At 47.8% G+C, this 21797-nt stretch overlaps 1 long non-coding RNA gene across 1 annotated transcript; it reads left to right on the top strand.

Annotated features, from left to right (window-relative positions):
• Window positions 1-987: 987 nt before the first annotated feature.
• Window positions 988-21462, top strand: LOC122938174. Its single transcript, XR_006389985.1, has 3 exons — window positions 988-1045; window positions 11937-12143; window positions 21132-21462. It is a non-coding gene; the product is annotated as an uncharacterized LOC122938174 (long non-coding RNA).
• The last annotated feature ends 335 nt before the right edge of the window (window positions 21463-21797 follow it).

Below are 21797 nucleotides of genomic sequence, written 5' to 3'. Positions count from 1 at the left end.
CCAAATAGTATCCCCAGTGGTAATAAGGCTCCCTACAGTGCCCTCAGTACTAATAAGGCTCCCTACAGTGCCCTCAGTACTAATAAGGCTCCCTACAGTGCCCTCAGTACTAATAAGGCCTCCCTATAGGGCACCTCTTATAATCTATAAGGCACTTCTATAGAGCCCTCAGTAGTAGTAATGCCCTCCACCACTGCCCACAGTATTTATAATACCTCCTGCAGTGCCCCCTGTAATTATAATCATCTCTGTAGTGACATCATAAGTTATAATGCCCATCCTCTCCCTCCAGTCTTCTATATCATGCAGTCCCATGTAAATAACACCAGTCGTCTCCCACCAGTCTTCTATATGATACAGTTCCATGTAAATAACCTATCTTCCTTACAGTCTTCTATACCATGCAGTCCCATATAAATAACTTCACTCCTCTCCCTTCAGTCTTCTATACCATGAAGTCCCATGTAAATAACACCAATCTCTCCCTCCTGTCCCATATAAATAACTTCTCTTCCTTACAGTTCTCTATAACATACAGTCCCATGTAAATAACTTAAATCCCCTCCTTCACCCCCCTCCAACACATAGTCCCATATAAATAACATTGCTCCTTACCCTCCAGTCTTCTAAAATATCCAGTCCCATGTAAATAACACCAGTCATCTCCCTCCAATCTTCTATAACATTCAGTCCCATGTAAAAAAAACATATCTCTCTTAAAGTCTTCTATAACATACAGTCCTATGTAACTGACACCCCTCCCCTCCCTTCAGCCCCTCTAACATACAATCCCACTTAAATAACATATTTCCCTCCCACTAAGCAGGGAGGAGGTATAATGGTGAGAACCACATCTCCCAGCATTTCTCTGACACTTACATTCATTCTATGGCCTCACCGGTCTCCACTGCTGCACTGGTCACATGACGGTGACCTCATCACAGGTCCTACCTCCACTTCCACTGCTGAAAACATCACATGACTATGATGTCATCGAAGGTCCTTCAGCTATGGAGTGTAGACACAAACCGGCAGCAGATTCGCAGTAAGTGCTAATCAGGCCCCCCACCCCCAAAACAGCTGAACCAGCTGTACAGGCGGTATGTCCACCCCTGCTACATACATACAGCAACAGAACCAGTATCACTACATAAATACAGAACCAGAACCCAGATCACTACTTACATACAGCACCAGGACCAAGACCATTACATACATACAGCACCAGAACCAGGATCAATACATACATACAGCACCAGGACCAAGACCAGTACATACATACAACACCAGGACCAAGATCACTACTTACATACAGCACCAGGACCAAGACCAGTACATACATACAGCATCAGGACCAAGACCAGTACATACATACAGCATCAGGACCAAGACCAGTACATACATACAGCACCAGGACCAAGACCAGTACATACATACAGCACCAGAACCAGGATCAATACATACATACAGCACCAGGACCAAGACCAGTACATACATACAGAACCAGAACCCAGATCACTACTTACATACAGCACCAGGACCAAGACCAGTACATACATACAGCATCAGGACCAAGACCAGTACATACATACAGCATCAGGACCAAGACCAGTACATACATACAGCATCAGGACCAAGACCAGTACATACATACAGCACCAGGACCAAGACCAGTACATACATACAGCACTAGAACCCAGATCACTATATACATACAACACTGGAACTACACGTGACACTACAACTACACAGGACCAGAATCGAGCGCAGTACATATATATACGTCACCAACTTAATACAGATACCGTGTGCTGAGCTGTTCTCATAGTATGTACAGTGTGAAACTACAGCTCCCAGTATGGCCTGAACAGTAGTAAAGGGATGCTGGGAGTTGTTGTTTCACAAAACAGAATGCTACCACCCATCATCAGCTGTAGACCATCCAGGTGACTACAGCTCTCATCAGATACAGTCAGCAGCAGAATAAACATTTCCGTTTAGTAACTTCCGTTTAGCAGAAGTATGAAAAACGTTCTTTTATCCCCCTGTGACTGACAGCCGGCTGTCGGGCATAAGCGCGGTCAGTCACAGCGAAGGGGCAGTGAAGGGAGCGCGGTTACCTTGACTTCAAGCCTGACCGAAAAATAGCGCGGACATAGAATAAAAGAAAGTTTTTCATACTTCTGCCTCATCAGAATGCAGTAAGAAAATCATCATTTGAAACTCACTTTCGGCTACTTGAAGGTACTGCTGGCGGTTTGGGATGGGTTTTGCCGCTAACAGGTTCCCTTTAACCGCCTCCGGACCGCCTAACGCAGGATCGCGGTCCGGAGGCGGCAGCTCTGCGCAGAGTGACGCATATACGCGTCATCTCGCGTGAGCCGAGATTTCCTGTGAACGCGCGTTCACAGGATCGGAAGGTAAGCGAGTGGATCTCCAGCCTGCCAGCGGCGATCGTTCGCTGGCAGGCTGGAGATGTGATTTTTTGAACCCCTAACAGGTATATTAGACGCTGTTTTGATAACAGCATCTAATATACCTGCTACCTGGTCCTCTGGTGTCCCTTTTGCCTGGATCGACCACCAGAGGACACAGGCAGCTCTGTAAAGTAGCACCAAACACCACTACACTACACCCCCCCTGTCACTTATTAACCCCTTATGAACCCCTGATCACCACATATAGACTCCCTAATCACCCCCTGTCATTGATCACCCCCCTGTAAGGCTCCATTCACATTTCCGTATGATTTTTACGGATCCACGGATACATGGATCGGATCCGCAAAACACATACGGACGTCTGAATGGAGCCTTACAGGGGGATGATCAATGACAGGGGGGTGATCACCTCATATACACTCCCTGATCACCCCCCTGTAAGGCTCCATTCAGACGTCTGTATGTGTTTTGCGGATCCGATCCATGTATCCGTGGAGCCGCAAAAATCATACGGACGTGTGAATGGAGCCTTACAGGGGGGTGATCAATGACAGGGGGGTGATCACCCATATACACTCCCTGATCACCCCCCTGTCATTGATATACCCATGCTGGGTGAGAAAAATATCTTGGTCAAATGCCAACTTTGTATAAAAAAATGGGAAAAGTTGTCTTTTGCCAAGATATTTCTCTCACCCAGCATGGGTATATGTAAAATGACACCCCAAAACACATTCCCCAACTTCTCCTGAGTACGGCGATACCAGATGTGTGACACTTTTTTGCAGCCTAGGTGGGCAAAGGGGCACATATTCCAAAAGATTTCACCGGTCATTTTTTACAGATTTTGATTTCAAACTACTTTGCACGCATTTGGGCCCCTAAAATGCCAGGGCAGTATAACTACCCCACAAGTGACCCCATTTTGGAAAGAAGACACCCCAAGGCATTTCATGATGGGCATAGTGAGTTCATGGAAGTTTTTATTTTTTGTCACAAGTTAGTGGAATATGAGACTTTGTAAGAAAAAAATAAAAGAAAAAAATAAATCATCATTTTCCGCTAACTTGTGACAAAAAATAAAAAGTTCTATGAACTCACTATGCCCATCAGTGAATACCTTAGGGTGTCTACTTTCCGAAATGGGGTCATTTGTGGGGGTTTTCTACTGTCTGTGCATTGTAGAACCTCAGGAAACATGACAGGTGCTCAGAAAGTCAGAGCTGCTTCAAAAAGCGGAAATTCAAATTTTTGTACCATAGTTTGTAAACACTATAACTTTTACCAAAACCATTTTTTTTTTACCCAAACATTTTTTTTTTATCAAAGAAATGTAGAGCAATAAATTTAGTGAAAAATGTATATATGGATGTCTTTTTTTTTTCCAAAATTTTGCAACTGAAAGTGAAAAATTTCATTTTTTTGCAAAAAATCATTAAATTTTGATTAATAACAAAAAAAATAAAAATGTCAGCAGCAATGAAATACCACCAAATGAAAGCTGTAGAAGTGAGAAGAAAAGGAGGTAAAATTCATTTGGGTGGTAAGTTGCATAACCGAGCAATAAACGGTGAAAGTAGTGTAGTGCCGAAGTGTAAAAAGTGGCCTGGTCATTAAGGGTGTTTCAGCTAGCGGGGCTGAAGTGGTTAATGTTTATAGTACCCCATTTATACAGCCAGGTCCATAAATATTGGGACATGGACACAATTGTAACATGTTTGGCTCTATACACCACCACAATGGATTTGAAATGAAACAAACAAGATTAGAGATGAGCGAACCTCTGTTTTAAGTTCGGCGTCTAAAGTTCGGGTTTGGATTAGCGGAGAATCCCGATCTGGAACCGGATATGGATTCCGACTTCCGTTGTGGTCCGTGGTAGCGGAATCAATAATGGCCGATTATTGATTCCGCTACCACGGACCACAACGGAAGTCGGAATCCATATCCGGTTCCAGATCGGGATTCTCCGCTAATCCAAACCCGAACTTTAGACGCCGAACTTAAAACAGAGGTTCGCTCATCTCTAAACAAGATGTGCTTTACCTGCAGACTGTCAGCTTTACCTGCAGACTGTCAGCTTTACCCGCAGACTGTCAGCTTTACCCGCAGACTGTCAGCTTTACCTGCAGACTGTCAGCTTTCCCCGCAGACTGTCAGCTTTAATTTGAGGTATTTACATCCAAATCAGGTGACCGGTGCAGGAATTACAGCAGTTTGCATCTGTGCCTCCCACTTGTTAAGAGACCAAAAGTAATGGGACAGAATAATAATCATAAATCAAACTTTCACTTTTTAATACTTGGTTGCAAATCCTTTGCAGTCAATTACAGCCTGAAGTCTGGAATGCATAGACATCACCAGACGCTGGTCTCATCCCTGGTGATGCTCTGCCCGGCCTCTACTGCAACTGTCTTCAGTTCCTGCTTCTTCTTGGGGCATTTTCCCTTCAGTTTTGTCTTCAGCAAGTGAAATGCAGCTCAATCGGATTCAGGTCCGGGGATTGACTTGGCCATTGCAGAACCTTCCACTTCTTTCCCTTAAAAAACTCTTTGGTTGCTCATGCAGTATGCTTTGGGTCATTGTCCATCTGCCCTGTGAAGCGCCGTCCAATGAGTTCTGAAGCATTCGGCTGAATATGAGCAGATAATATTGCCCGAAACACTTCAGAATTCATCCTGCTGCTTTTGTCAGCAGTCACATCATCAATAAATACAAGAGAAGCCGTTCCATTGGCAGCCATACATGCCCACGCCATGACACTACCACCACCATGCTTCACTGATGAGGTGGTATGCTTAGGATCCTGAGCAGTTCCTTTCCTTCTCCAGACTCTTCTCTTCCCATCACTCTGGTACAAGTTGATCTTGGTCTCATCTGCCCATAGGATGTTGTTCCAGAACTGTGAAGGCTTTTTTAGATGTCGTTTGGCAAACTCTAATCTGGCCTTCCTGTTTCTGAGGCTCACCAATGGTTTCCATCTTGTGGTGAACCCTCTGTATTCACTCTGGTAAAGTCTTCTCTTGATTGTTGACTTTGACACACATACACCTACCTCCTGGAGAGTGTTCTTGATCTGGCCAACTGTTGTAAAGGGAGTTTTCTTCACCAGGGAAAGAATTCTTCGGTCATTCACCACAGTTTGTTTACCATGGTCTTCCGGGTCTTTTGGTGTTGCTGAGTTCCTCCTTTTTAAGAATGTTCCAAACAGTTGTTTTGGCCAGGCCTAATGTTTTTGCTATCTCTCTGATGGGTTTGTTGTGTTTTTCAGCCTAATGATGGCTTCACTGATAGTGACAGCTCTTTGGATCTCATCTTGAGAGTTGACAGCAACAGATTCCAAATGCAGATAGCAGACTGGAAGTGAACTCTGAACCTTTTATCTGCTCATTGTAATTTGGATAATGTGGGAATAACACACACCGGGCCATGGAACAGCCGAGAAGCCAATTGTCCCATTACTTTTGGGCAGGGCCGGTTCTAGGTGAAATGGGAAAAAATAAGGCCCTCCCCCCCCATGACACTTGATGACTTTTACAGAAGAAACTGTATATTGTGGGGCACAGTGTAGAGGTATACTGTATATTGTGTGGCACAGTGTAGAGGTATACTGTATATTGTGTGGCACAGCGTAGAGGTATACTGTATATTGTGTGGCACAGTGTAGAGGTATACTGTATATTGTGTGGCACAGTGTAGCGGTATACTGTATATTGTGTGGCACAGTGTAGAGGTATACTGTATATTGTGTGGCACAGCGTAGAGGTATACTGTATATTGTGTGGCACAGTGTAGAGGTATACTGTATATTGTGTGGCACAGTGTAGAGGTATACTGTATATTGTGGGGCACAGTGTAGAGGTATACTGTATATTGTGTGGCACAGTGCAGAGGTATACTGTATATTGTGGGGCACAGTGGATGCTATATATGTATAACATAAACATATTTTACATGAACACTTACAGTTACTTGGCTTGGCCCTTGGGGATCTCGGTCGCCACTTCAACACTTTGGCCGGGGGCTCGGCGGAGCTGATGATGTGTTTTATCCTAATGAGAAAGATTTCATAATAAGGATTTGGAGAAGAGGCAGAGAGATAGGCCGGTGCTGCTACTAGGGGGTCATACCATGGGGGAGTAATAAAGCCCACCATAATGCCCCCCCCAGTAGTAATAATTCTCCTTATAATGTGACAGTGCAAAAAATACCCCCTTGTAATGCCCCCAGTTGAGCTAATGTCCCCATAGTGCCCCCATAATGTGCCAGTATAAAATACCCCTGTATAGTGCCCCTAGTAAATGCCCCCATAGTGCTCCTCCCCCTCCCTCCTAGTGCCCCCCATAATGTACCAGTATAAAATGCCTCATATATAGTGCCCCAGTAGATGCCCTCAGTGTCCCCCATAATTTGTAAATATAAAATACCCCTTCTCAGTGCCCCCGTAGATGACCCCATAGTACTCCTCTCCCACTTTCCCCATAGTACCCACCATGTGTCCCAGTATAAAATGCCCCTATACAGAGCCCCCATATAAAATAACCACTCTTTGTGGCCTCAGTAGATGCCCCTATAGTGCCCACCAATAATGTGCCAGTAATAAGTGCCCCCAATTTGCCAGTAATAAGTGCCCCCATAGATGTCCCCCAATAATGTGCCAGTAGTCACAGCCCCCCTATATCATGTGCCAGTAGCCACAGCCCCCCTAAATCATGTGCCAGTAGCCAGAGCCCCCCCATATCATGTGCCAGTAGCCAGAGCCCCTCCCCTATATCATGTGCCAGTAGCCAGAGCCCCCCCTATATCATGTGCCAGTAGCCAGAGCCCCCCTTTATAATGTGCCAGTAGCCAGAGCCCCCCTATATCATGTGCCAGTAGCCAGAGCCCCCCTATATCATGTGCCAGTAGCCAGAGCCCCCCCATGCCATATGCCAGTAGCCAGAGCCCCCCCTATATCATGTGGCAGTAGCCAGAGCCCATCCTATATCATGTGCCAGTAGCCAGAGCCCCCCTATCATGTGCCAGTAGCCATAGGCCCTCCATTATGTGCCAGTAGCCATAGGCCCCCCATCATGTGCCAGTAGCCATAGGCCCCCTTATCATGTGCCAGTAGCCAGAGCCCCCCATCATGTGCCAGTAGCCATAGGCCCCCCTATCATGTGCCAGTAGCCTGAGCCCCCCATCAACATGTGCCAGTAGCCATAGGCCCCCCTATCATTTGCCAGTAGCTTGAGCCCCCCCATCATGTGCCAGTAGCCATAGGCCCCCTATCATGTGCCAGTAGCCATAGGCCCCCCCATCATGTGCCAGTAGCCATAGGGCCCCCCTATAATGTGCCAGTAGCCATAGCCCCCTATAATGTGCCAGTAGCCATAGCCCCCCTATCATGTGCCAGTAGCCATAGCCCCCCTATCATGTGCCAGTAGCCTTAGCCCCCCATCAACATGTGCCAGTAGCCATAGGGCCCCCCTATCATGTCCCAGAAGCCATATTCCCCTCCCCCACGATCATGTGCCTGTAGCCACCAGTCTTGACAAAAAATTAAATAAAAACACTTATACTTACCTCCTTGGCAGCGATGTGATGTCGGCCTGTGTCCCGTGCTGTACGGCTCAGGGCTCAGGTGGCACGATGACGTCATCGTGCCGCCTGCGCCGGCATCTGATAGGCTGCTGGCCTAGTGCCTGAAGCCTATCAGAGGAAGGGGAAGGGACACGCTTCTCCCTCCCCTGCTGCACAGCCATCTGTATCACTGTCCTGAGGACGGCGATACAGATGACAGGAGATGAGCGCTTCCACAATGGACATTCATCTGACAGGTTTATAGACAGGTTAGATGATGTGGTATTTTTATAGACCAGGTTGTCACGGACGCGGCGATACCTAATATGTATACATATGATTTGATTTATGTAAGTTTCACACAATGATTTCATTTTTGAAACAAAAAAAATCATGTTTTAGTGTTTCCATAGTCTGAGAGCCATAGTTTTTTTTCTGTTTTTGGGCGATTATCTTGGGTAGGGTATGATTTTTGCGGGATGAGATGACGGTTTGATTGGCACTATTTTGGGGTGCGTATGACCTTTTGATCATTGCTATTACACTTTTTGTGATGTAAGGTGACAAAAAATGGCTTTTTACACTGTTTTAATTATTATTATTTTTACGGTATTCACCTAAGGGGTTAGGACATGTGATATTTTTTAGAGCAGGTTATTACGGATGCGGCGATACCTAATATGTATACTTTTTTTTTATTTATGTAAGTTTTACACAATAATATCATTTTTGAAACGAAAATAAAATCATGTTTTAGTGTCTCCATATTCTAAGAGCCATAATTTTTTCAATTTTTAGGCGATTATCTTAGGTAGGGTCTCGTTTTTTGCGGGATGAGATGAAGGTTTGATTGGCACTATTTTTGGATGCATATGTCTTTTTGATCGCTTGCTATTACACTTTTTGTGATGTAAGGTGAAAAAAAATGGTTTATTTAGCACAGTTTTTATTTTTTATGGTATTCATCTGAGGGGTTAGGTCATGTGATATTTTTATAGAGCCGGTCGATACGGACGCGGCGATACCTAATATGTATACTTTTTTTTATTTATGTAAGTTTTACACAATAACAGCTTTTTTAAAACAAAAAAAATGATGATTTAGTGTCTCCGTATTCTGAGCCATAGTTTTTTTATTTTTTAGGCGATTGTCTCAGGTAGAGGCTCATATTTTGTGGGATGAGGTGACGGTTAGATTGGTACTTTGTTGGTGGGCAAACGCCTTTTTGATGGCTTGCTGTTGTACTTTCTGTGATGTAAAGTGACAAAAAATTGTTTCTTTAGCACAGTTTTTATTTTTTACAGTGTTCATCTGAGGGTCATGTGATATGTTTCCATAGCCGGACTCGGCGATACCTAATATGTCTACTTCCCCCCACCCTATTTTTTACCAATTTTTTTCACTTTATTTGGGGAAAATTACGTTTTTTTAATTTTTACTTGAAACTTTAAATTTTTATGGGGATGGGGGGAAAACTTTATTTTTTCGACTTTTTTTCACTTTTTATTTTTTGTCCCACTTTGGGACTTGAACTTTTGGGGGTCTAATCCTTTACAATGCATTCCAATACTTCTGTATTGGAATGCATTGGCTGTATGAGTAATACAGTGTGTATTACTCATACAGCTTCCGGCTTGTGAGATCCAGGGGGCTGCCTTCCTTTGGCATCGCGCTGCCTTCCATGCCATCGGGTCCCCCCTATAGCTCCACGGGGACCCTATGGCACCGCCGCCCGCTGCCACCGCATCGTGTAAAAGCCACAAACCGCAGGTCTGAATTGACCTGCGGTTTTCAGAGATCGCTGACACGGGAGGGGGGGGGGGTCCTGCGCATTGACCCAAGGTGCCTGCTCAATGATTTGAACAGGCACCTTGCTCCGAGCACCGGGCGTCGGTGATCGGATTGCAGGGTGGTCTGTAACCATGGAAACGAGCAGTGTATAATGTGATGTAAAAATGAATCCAGCCAGTAAAGCAAGCAATATGGAGAATCCCAATACATTAGCAAGTGCCTTGTATTAACTTTCCCTACATGATAAATGCCACTTACTGAAGTGAGAGGACCCCATTAAGACCGTTGTGTACATAGATTGGCGGTAATGTAATTGAATGTCTCAGGACCCCTTTTTTCATGATCAGTGCCGGGTGTTCCAGCAGTCAGACCCCAGCAATCTGATATTTAGCACCTATCCTGTAGATAGGTCTTTATGGTAGGTCAACCCTTTTACTTATACTATAGATTATGTGCAATCTGCGGAGGATATAATCTAATACATTTCCTGCCAGACATTTATGCTTAAAGGAGTTAAAGGGGTCCTCTCACTTCAGTAAATGGCATTTATCATGTAGAGAAAGTTAATACAAGGCACTTACTAATGTATTGTCATTATCCATATTGCCTCCTTTCCATAACATTACACACAGCACGTATCCGTGGTTACGACCACCCAGCAATCCAGCAGCGGTGGCCGTGCTTACACACTATAGGGAAAGGCTGGAAGTGTGCATAGGCCAACACCTTTACCTATAGTGTGGGGCCTAGGTACCCCAGTCCGATCATCCTCATAAAACACAAATCGGGTTAGGGGTCTTCTCAGCCCCTACTACACCTGCTGGAGCCGATGGACAGGTGAGGCTGAGGATACCTTCACCTGCAGAAAGGGTCATGTGCAATAGACCATACAGATGAACACCCATCAAAGACATCCTTGGCCTAATCCATATGTTGGCGGTGTGCTCCCATATGATGGCGGTGTGCTCCCTTATGTTGGCGGTGTGCTCCCATATGTTGGCGGTGTGCTCCCATATGTTGGCGGTGTGCTCCCTTATGTTGGACTCAGGCCCTTTATCGGCATCACTTGTGTCAAAGTCATATCCGTCAGGCTGTTGTATAATGTAGTAATTAAGGCACTCATCTAATACTGCCTCTAATCCCTCCATGTTTGATAGGCACATGTGCGGGACATTATGAGGGTTTGGATGAAGGTAGTATGAAGTCGCCATGATGCCCAGAAGAAAATATATCTTAGTGGAGAGTTTGAGTCAAAACCTTTGTTAAGCCGACCTCATAAACTGGGCCATAAAAGGTCATTAGCGTAAACACGAGCCTCTCCATGACACCAGAGGAAGGGGCTGGTGGTGGAGTCTGCAGACCTTCTTACCATATCTGTCTCGTTAGCAAATCGTCTTTTTGGTGGGGGACAACCCGATTGATGATCTTACCAACTTTTATGCAACCCCCAGGGAACCAGACATCTACAACTTGTAACATATTAAGTGCTGTTTATTTTATCCTATTTATTTATTTTTTACAATTCTTACATTGTAATTGCTACATTGTATTTACAAGTCCTTGTAGATTTATCTTCTGATAACTGCACTTTCCTGTGGATATTAAAACTTCCCTTTAACGAGAGCTTTTTTGCCTTCTTTCTACGTTAACCCTGTGAATACTGTAGAGCATAGAGGGTCTGAGTGGGTAATGGGGAGTTACCTGGGTCCAGGTGTCTTGTCTGCCTGATATGACAAGTGGTGGCCGGGAATATCCCTCAGATGTGGATGTCAGATCATCGGGGGAGATATACCATACCCCTGTGGCTCAAAGTAAGGGAACTGGGAAATTGATCTTAAACTCTGGATGACCGAGAGAGCTCCATGTAGAGAAGATACAATGCCACATAAAGAACATACAAACTTCATGTAGAGCACACACAGTCTTCGTTTACAGCACATGTAGGGGGCGTGGCTTAGAGAAAATGGGGCGTGGCTAAACAAGTGCCATGTACAGCCAAGAACCTTTAATAATTATCCCCTAACAAGTCCAGTTGTAGATATGAATAATTGATATGTAAATCACAGCTCCATAGTCATAGAATGTAACACGTGTTAATTATAATATATTGCGACATCATTAATTGGAATTTATTGTGGGAAGATTCTCACATTGTGACAGAACCTCTCCAGTAAATGGACTACTCCCTAGAATGAAATAGCAGAAAGACAGGCGCGGTATATAAAGAGATTACAGCCTCCGACTAAACACAGGAACCATCTCCAGCGAGAAGACGACATGCAGGCCCATCACAGAGGAACATCTACTGAGCGTCTCCACTCACAGGGGAACCTGAGCACTCAGCAGCAGGTAAGTGCTCTCAGGTATCCCATCATGTCTCTGTGTCAGTGTGCTACATAACCAGGGACATACCTATAGGGGGTAGAGGTGGCAGGAGCTCTCAGATACCACATCAGGTCTAGGTGTCTCACGGCTCCCAGCTCTAGGGTGGCAGATGGAGTCAAGTGGGCAAAGTTCTACTGATCTCACATGAGGAACCAGCTTGGTAGTTATAGTCTTACAGGAGGCACTGGGCTTGCTGGTGTCAGTCTCTCATTGTAGGAACACTCTTAGAGGCAACAGGCGTATAGGACACTGTCCCTACAAGAGGCAAAACCTTCCTCGTCCTCTGGCTTGTTTTGTATCCAAGTCCCTAAGTATCGATGCTCTGGTTCCAGTCTCCTCAGAGTGGCAGCAATGAAAGCATCACCACTAGGGGCGCACTGCCCATTAGGCGAGGTGAGGCGATTGCATCAGGTGACATGTGGGGGCCATAGAAGAGCTCATCTCTCTACATTCAACTGTATCGCCATCCTCAGGACAGCAATACAGTTGAAAGCTACTGCGGGGCACAGGAGCGATATATATCCATGCCCCACCATTCCCTTGTCCTACTGCCTGTAGCCACTGGAGGCCACTGCAGGCCAGTACAGGCAGCGTGATGACATCATCATCATTGCGCCACCTGAGCCACACTGCAGTACAGCGCAAGAAACATACATTACATTACTTATCCTGTACTGACCCTGAGTTACATCCTGTATTATACTCCAGAGCTGCACTCACTATTCTGCTGGTGCAGTCACTGTGTACATACATTACTTATCCTGTACTGATCCTGAGTTACATCCTGTATTATACTCCAGAGCTGCACTCACTATTCTGCTGGTGCAGTCACTGTGTACATACATTACTTATCCTGTACTGATCCTCAGTTACATCCTGTATTATACTGCAGAGCTGCACTCACTATTCTGCTGGTGCAGTCACTGTGTACATACACTACTTATCCTGTACTGATCCTGAGTTACATCCTGTATTATACTCCAGATCTGCACTCACTATTCTGCTGGTGCAGTCACTGTGTACATACATTACTTATCCTGTACTGATCCTGAGTTACATCCTGTATTATACTCCAGAGCTGCACTCACTATTCTGCTGGTGCAGTCACTGTGTACATACAGTCCTGATCAAAAGTTTAAGACCACTTGAAAAATGGCAAAAAATTCTATTTAGCATGGCTGGATCTTAACAAGGTTCCAAGTAGAGCTTCAACATGCAACAAGAAGAAATGGGAACAGTCAGTTTTTCAGCTGATCCAAAGTTTAGGGCCACATGCCATTAAAAGGCCAAATCTGTGCAAAGATGTGGATTCATTGTCACTTTCTGTCAGGTAGTCACACGTTGTGATGGCAAAGGCAAAAAAACTCCCCCTTTTTGAACGAGGTCGGGTTGTTGAACTGCATAAGCAGGGTCTCTCACAGCGCGCCATCGCTGCTGAGGTGGGACGCAGGAAGACAGTCATTTGGAATTTCTTAAATGATCCTGAGGGTTATAGAACAAAAAAGTCAAGTGGAAGACCCCAAAAAATGTCACCAGCACTGAGCCGGAAGATCCAATTGGCTGTCCGTCAAGACACTGGACGATCCTCGACCCAAATTAAGGCCCTTACTGGTGCAGCCCCATAACCATCAGACGGCATCTGACACTGGAGGGCTTCAAAAACAAAAAACTTCTTCAAAGACCTTGTCTCCTTGAACGCCACATAACTGCTCGTTTGGACTTTGCAAGAGAGCACCAAACATGGGACATTCAAAGGTGGAAGAAAGTTTTGTTCTCTGATGAGAAAAAATTTAACCTTGATGGTCCTGATGGTTTCCAACATTACTGGCATGACAAGCAGATCCCACCTGAGATGTTTTCTACGTGCCACAGTGGAGGGGGCGCCATAATGGTCTGGGGTGCTTTTTCCTTCAGTGGAACAATGGAGCTTCAGGAAGTGCAGGGGCGTCAAACGGCCGCTGGCTATGTCCAGATGTTGCAGAGAGCATTCCTCATGACTGAGGGCCCTCGTCAGTGTGGTAACAGGACAACGCTACAGGACACAATGCCCGCAGGACAAGGGACTTCTTCCAGGAGAATAACATCACTCTTTTGGCCCATCCTGCGTGTTCCCCTGATCTAAATCCAATGGAGAACCTTTGGGGATGGATGGCAAGGGAAGTTTACAAAAATGGACAACAGTTCCAGACAGTAGATGGCCTTTGTGCGGCCGTCTTCACCACTTGGAGAAATGTTCCCACTCACCTCATGGAAACGCTTGCATCAAGCATGCCGAAACAATAACGGCGGAGCTGCTCATTACTGAGCTCATGTTTGGAAGTTGGATTTCTGTTTTGGGGGGGTTTAATGTTTTTTTGGAGGTGTGGTCCTAAACTTTTGATCAGCTGAAAAACTGCCTGTTTCAGTTTATTCGTTGTTTTCATTAAATTGAAGGCTCAAAAAATGTTTTGTCTCTCTCCCATTTCTTCTTGTTGCATGTTGAAGCTCTACTTGGAACCTTGTTAAGATCCAGCCATGCTAAATAGGATTTTTTGCCATTTTTCAAGTGGTCTTAAACTTTTGATCAAGACTGTACATTACTTATCCAGTACTAATCCTGAGTTACATCCTGTATTATACTCCAGAGCTGCACTCACTATTCTGCTGTCGCAGTCACTATGTTACATACATTACTTATCCTGTACTGATCCTGAGTTACATCCTGTATTATACTCCAGAGCTGCACTCACTATTCTGCTGGTGCAGTCACTGTGTACATACATTACTTATCCTGTACTGATCCTGAGTTTTACATCAAGACACGGAGGCTCATATTGCTTTCTCCTTCTTTACTGAACCACCAATAGCAGCAAAGAGAAAAAATTAACATACAGGGAACCATAGCAACCAATGTCCCTCCCCTCTGGCCCCTATAATAGGCCGCTCCTCCTATGGCTCTTCCTCTTTCTTTGCTGCTGCCAAGCTAAGTACACCTTTTGTTCTCTGCTGTGTTTAGCTTGTATTAGGTGTCTCTTTTGGGTTGCGCTGCGTACACTGGGTGACTAACCCTGTTGGCTGTACAGCGCTCCCCTTGCGTTTTCCTTACCCCTTGCTTTTCAGGTTAGGGGTTTTTGATCGCTGCGCTTATCCCTGCGCTTTAGGGTTATTCAGTCCGCGCCTTTGGGCGCCTTTTTGGCGCCATTAGGGCGTTTTTTCCCCCATATTTTCTTTTTGTGATTGCCTTGTTTCTGCCTTGCACTTCGCTGGCCTGTCTCCCGCTCCCCCCCTGTATATATTTTTACCTCACTTGCTTCCGCGCGGCCCGAGGGTTGAGGGGCGGATCCTCCCTCTCGATCTTCGGTGGCGCCATTTCCAGCGCTTCTCTTTTCCGGGTGGCCGCGAGATCTCGCGAGATCTCGGCGGCCATCTTGGAAGCCCCTGTGATCGGCCGGCCGCGTGATCTCGCGAGATCTCGGCGGCCATCTTAGTGAGGACAGCCGCATTTCGCGGGCTTCTGGGGGCGGTCCTTTGGTACTTCCTGCTTCCGGTCACTCGTACAGGATCCCTGCGCGGTCGGCGGCTCCTGCTCCCCTGCTCTCTACGGTCTCAGGTGACCTCGGCCTCATAGTACAGTCTTACCCCTTTTTGGTCCCAGCGCTGCCCCCATTTAGGCATCAAACATGTCGGCCCCTACTCCACCTCCGATTGCCAGTCGCCCCCCCTCCTCCCCTGAGGGAATTAACCCCACTGATGCTGATGCTCAGGCCCTGGCTCTGCAGCGTTCGGTGTCTGACGCAATTATGGTAGCCATGGGCTCCATGTCGTCAGTTTTGTCTCAGACTATTGCCCAAGCTCTGTCAGCACACCCTGCTAATGCGCCCTTGCTAGACCCCAGTACCGTACCGCAGCCTACCTCATATCGCCACCCCAGAAACCGTGCTTAGGTCACGGAAAAGGGCCTCTTCCCGCCAGGCAGAACGGGCGCGGACTTGGAAAAGCGCTATTGCGCAATCTCCAGAATTGTCTGGCTCTGATGGGGCTTCAGACGAGGAGGCATTTGCGGACGTGGATTATGAGGCGGAGGAGGAGGTCACCTCCCCAGTTCAAGGCCCCTCAGCTGCCGCTGCAGCGACCTCCTCTGCCAGGGATGTGGTGTCCCCTGTTAACGCTACCCACTCTGTAGCGGTTCTGGATGACTCAGGAGAACCTATGTTCGACCCTGAGTCCTTACATCATCCGCGTTCGGCGGAATGGCTCTCCTCCCCTCATGTGGGGGCTTACTTGGAACACTGGGTGCGTCACTCGCTTTCCCGCGAGTCACGCAATAAACTCAGAGCTGAGTGTCCCAGGCCATTAGTTCCCAATAAGGTGTGCGAGACCCCAATAGTGGATCCCAAGATGGCACAATTTCTGGCCAAAACTGGCTGGAACTCAAAAAAGGGACTGGATTCAGCGCTCCGCAGCTGCCAGGACAAGATTCTGGATGTCCTTGGTCCGCTGACCAAAATCTTAGAGTTGGCCGAATCAGCCAGGAATGAGGGATCCCCTATAGACCACGTGGAGATACGAGGCTGGGCCCAGAGGGCCATCTGCCTTACTGGAAATGCCAATACTGCAGTGGCAATTGAAAGGCACAAGTCTATTTTATTTAAAATAGACCCTAAACTAGCTAATTTAGCGCTCACTGAGGCAGGAAAGGAAGCCCAGGGTCTCCTTTTCGGCGAGTCCTTCATCAAGGACATGGGCCGTTTTGTGGGCACTTTTACTGCGCTCGATAAGGCCCAAAGTTCGATGCGCAGAGTGTTTCAGGGACGGGTCTCTCATAGGGCCGGCAGTGGTAGGGGCCGCCTGTCCGGCCGTGCAAATTTCCAGGCCCGTGGAGCGACCAGAGGCTCCGGTGGACATCGTCCTCAGTTCCAGGAACAACGCAACGCGTCTCCGTTCTTCACCACGAGAGGACAGCAATTGCGTTCTCGCTCCTTCCGGGGCAACCCGAGTCACCGCAGACCCTTGGGTAAGTGCTCCCCTGTTGGGGGATTCTATGGTACCTTGTGTAGGGGGCCGACTCCAGCTTTTTTCCCACGCTTGGAGCCTCATTACCGCGGATCCATGGGTGCTTGCCACGGTAAGGGGATTTCACGTAGAGCTCACGGGCTCCCCCTATCTGATTCCTTCCCCTCCTCTTGTTCCCCTGTCGCGCACGGATCGTGCGTTGGTGGACGCGGAATTGCAGTCCCTCAGGCAAAAGTTGGCGATAGAGCCTGCTCCCCCGGCATCGGTGGGTGTGATCAGCAACATCTTTCTTGTGCAGAAGAAAGACGGGCAGATGAGACCGGTCATCAACCTTCGCTCCTTGAATGCGGTAGTACGTTACCGTCATTTCAAGATGGAAGGGATCCATCTCCTTCGGGATTTGTTAATCCCTGGGGACTGGATGGTGAAGCTGGACCTGAAGGATGCGTACCTGACGGTCCCGGTGTCCGCTCTTTCCAGAGACCTGCTTCAGTTCCGGTGGCAGGGAGAGGTCTGGACGTTCACCTGCCTGCCGTTCGGGCTGTCTTCAGCTCCCTGGTGTTTCACCAAGTTGCTGCGTCCGGTCGTGTCGTGGTTGAGGACTCGGGGCGTGCGTCTCATCATCTATCTGGATGACATCCTGTTGATGCACGAATCCAGAGCGGGATTGCTGGAACATCTACGCTGGACGGCGGATCTGCTTTCGGGTCTCGGGTTCCTCCTCAACCGAGAGAAATCCTGCCTTACTCCGGCCCAGAGGATGGAGTTCCTAGGATTCACGGTGGATTCGCTCTCGGAGTCTCTCAGCCTGCCGACGGCAAAATTGCGGGCGATCCGCAAGGAGTTGAGACATGCTCTCCTCTCTCCCCATCTCTCGTTACGTCACCTGGCCCGCATTATCGGCCTGTTGGCCTCTTCCATTCAGGCGGTGTTCCCAGCCCCGCTGCATTACCGAGCGCTCCAGCGGCTGAAGATCGCCCATCTTCGGACCGGTGCCTCCTTTGCGGACGCGGTGGTTCTGGACTCGGAAGCCCGGGAGGAACTGAGTTGGTGGATTGCCAACCTGGAAGCGTGGAACGGGAGAGCAATCTTCGGATCCCTGCCGGAGTTGACGATCGAATCGGACACGAGCCTCCAGGGCTGGGGGGCCCATTGCAACGGGGTCTCCACTGGGGGTCCCTGGTCGGCGGAGGAATCCCTCCTGCACATCAATGCGTTGGAGCTCTTGGCGGGGTCCTTCGCTGTGAGGAGTTTCTCCAACGGGATCGCCAACGCGTGTATCCGGCTCCGGATGGACAACGTGTCGGCGGTCCGGTATTTCAACCGTCTGGGGGGTACTCGCTCGGCCACTTTGGCGCGTTTGGCCAAAGATTTTTGGTCGTTCTGCCTGTCCAGGGATATCATGGTGCAGGCGGAGTATTTGCCGGGGTTGAGCAACATTCAGGCGGATTGGAACTCTCGCTACCTGTCGGACGGCAGAGATTGGCAGTTGGATCCGCTGGTGTTCGCAGCGATTTCGGACTTATGGGGCCCAATGTCCATCGATCTCTTCGCCTCCCGGCTCAACAGGCAGCTAACCCGGTTCTTCAGCTGGCGTCCGGACCCGGAAGCGATGGCGGTGGATGCTTTCCTCCAGGACTGGTCGGTGTCTCGCCTGTACGCGTTTCCTCCGTTCTCAATGATCCCGAGGACTCTCCTGCAGGTTCTCCGCCATCGGGCGGATCTGGTTCTGGTGGTCCCGTTCTGGGGATCCCAGGTTTGGTTCCCCTCATTGTTGAAGATTCTGGTGGAGGTTCCTGTTCTTCTCCCGAACCGGTTGGATCTCCTACGCAACCCTCAAGGTCTACTTCATCCCCTCCTCCTCAACGGATCCCTGCGGCTGCTGGCGTGCCGGATCTCCGGACACCTGGATCTTTCGAGAGAATTTCGGCTGCGACTCGACGACTATTGGACAGCGCGTGGGCTCCCGGCACCCGAAAGTCTTACCGGGCAGCCTGGAGAACTTGGGCTAATTGGTGCGTGGAACGGGACTTGGATCCCGTTTCGGCACCTGTAGCTGACCTGCTGCGTTTCCTCACCTCTCTCTTTGAGGCGGTGAAGGCTTATCGGACCATTAACCTTTTCAGGTCCGCTATTTCTTCTACCCACGAGGGCTACGCGGGTGTCGCAGCTGGTCAACATCCTTCTGTGTCTCGCCTCCTTCGGGGGGCTCGGTTGTCTCGTCCCCCTCGGCCTCGTTTTTCCACTACTTGGGATGTCTCCCTGGTTTTGGGCTTTTTGGCCTCTTGGCCCGAAAATTCTGCTTTATCCATTAGGCAATTGTCTGCTAAATTGTTGGCACTGTTTTGCCTCATTTCATGTAAGAGAGTGTCGGATGTGAGGGCCCTTGACTACGACGCGCGTTCGTTTACCCCGGAGGGGGTTACCTTTAACATCTCGCGTCGCACTAAGACTAGCATCCGGTTTGTTTCCTACCCTAGTTTTCATACTTCTCCGATCTTATGCCCCGTGGCGTGCCTCCGGGAGTACGAGTCCAGGACTCTGGCACACAGGTCTCCGACCAGGCCACAGCTGTTCGTTTCCATTCGGCATCCGTTTGGCCCGGTGACTAGCCCTACGTTAGCGCTTTGGCTTAAATGGGTTATGTCGTTGGCAGGTGTTGACACTTCGGTCTTCACAGCCCATTCCGCACGGGGGGCCTCGGCCACCGCTCTGGCGGTTTCGGGGGCCAGATTGGAGGACGTGATGCGCCTGGCCGACTGGTCTAATGTTACCACGTTCAGGGAGTTCTATTTCCGTCCTCCAGCTAATTTGTTTGCTTCGATTATTGACAGGCTTTGAACTTGCAATATGAGCCTCCATGTCTTGATGTAAAACTAAATGATTTTCCTATTTCATGACGTAAAGTCATAGTTTTATTAAAGACACGGAGGCGAGTATTGCCCACCCTGTTTTCCCTCCCTTGGGTCTTTTGGTGGGTTGTTTTCTTTCAGGGCTCGCTTATGTATGTCTTTACGGCGTTATTGTCCTGTTATTTATTATTGACATTGTATTTATTGTCCTGTTGGTTATTTCATTGCCATTGTAGTGTTTGTTTAATGCACTTTATTGCCGTTGGTCATTCGACCCCTATCGGGTCTGTTTGAGCAGTCGGTGTCCGATGCTCTTGTCCTGATATGCCGGTTTCACCTGGGCCCATGGTCTGTTCTCTCTTTCAGGTTGAAGCTGCTTCAAGGATGGTATACCGTGTTCCGGTTTAAAGTTCTTCGGTGGTTGACCAGGTTGGCGACTGCTGGTTCCTGTTTAGTGCAGAGTGGAGTTCTTCGTTCCAGTTGAAGTTATGAGTTCGTTGGATTGTTCGGGATGTTGGCACCAGGATCCCAAAGAAAGAGGAAGAGCCATAGGAGGAGCGGCCTATTATAGGGGCCAGTGGGGAGGGACATTGGTTGCTATGGTTCCCTGTATGTTAATTTTTTCTCTTTGCTGCTATTGGTGGTTCAGTAAAGAAGGAGAAAGCAATATGAGCCTCCGTGTCTTTAATAAAACTATGACTTTACGTCATGAAATAGAAAAATCATTTAGTTACATCCTGTATTATACTCCAGAGCTGCACTCACTATTCTGCTGGTGCAGTCACTGTGTACATACATTACTTATCCAGTACTGATCCAGATCTGAGTTACATCCTGTATTATACTCCAGAGCTGCACTCACTATTCTGCTGGTGCAGTCACTGTGTACATACATTACTTATCCTGTACTGATCCTGAGTTACATCCTGTATTATACTCCAGAGCTGCACTCACTATTCTGCTGGTGCAGTCACTGTGTACATACATTACTTATCCAGTACTGATCCTGAGTTACATCCTGTATTATACTCCAGAGCTGCACTCACTATTCTGCTGGTGCAGTCACTGTATGTAGGACATGGTTAATATTACATTCTTTATTTTACAGCCACATCGCGGGTCATTTACATCTGGAGGAGACCAGGGAATGAGCAGAAGATCTGAAGATGGTGGAAAGTGGTATAAAGAACCACAAGGCGGACATTCTGCTTATCTAAACCGCGATCTCCCAGCGTCTCCCGGTCAGCGGGTCTGCGCAGCGACGACAGAGACACCAATGTACCTGTATTATAAATCAGTGGTAATGAGCGATCAGCAGCAGGACAAGAAAACGGATGTCATGATCCAAGGTGGAGGGGGTGTAATAAATGATATATTGTGTAAGCTTAACCCAAACTGCAAGCCTTAGGTATAGAGGCTGCCCGCTATATACCTGTCTGTACAGTGCAGTGCCCGCTATATACCTGTCTGTACAGTGCAGTGCCCGCTATATACCTGTCTGTACAGTGCAATGCCCGCTATATACCTGTCTGAACAGTGCAGTGCCCTCTCTATACCTGTCTGAACAGTACAGTGCCCGCTATATACCTGTCTGTACAGTGCAGTGCCCTCTCTATACAAGTCTGAACAGTACAGTGCCCACTATATACCTGTCTGTACAGTGCAGTGCCCTCTATATACCTGTCTGAACAGTGCAGTGCCCACTATATACCTGTCTGTACAGTGCAGTGCCAGCTATATACCTGTCTGTACAGTGCAATGCCCGCTATATACC

Source organism: Bufo gargarizans, chromosome 5 (assembly GCF_014858855.1).
Source record: "Bufo gargarizans isolate SCDJY-AF-19 chromosome 5, ASM1485885v1, whole genome shotgun sequence".
NCBI lineage: Eukaryota > Metazoa > Chordata > Amphibia > Anura > Bufonidae > Bufo > Bufo gargarizans.
This window is presented reverse-complemented; position numbering and strand designations above follow the sequence as displayed.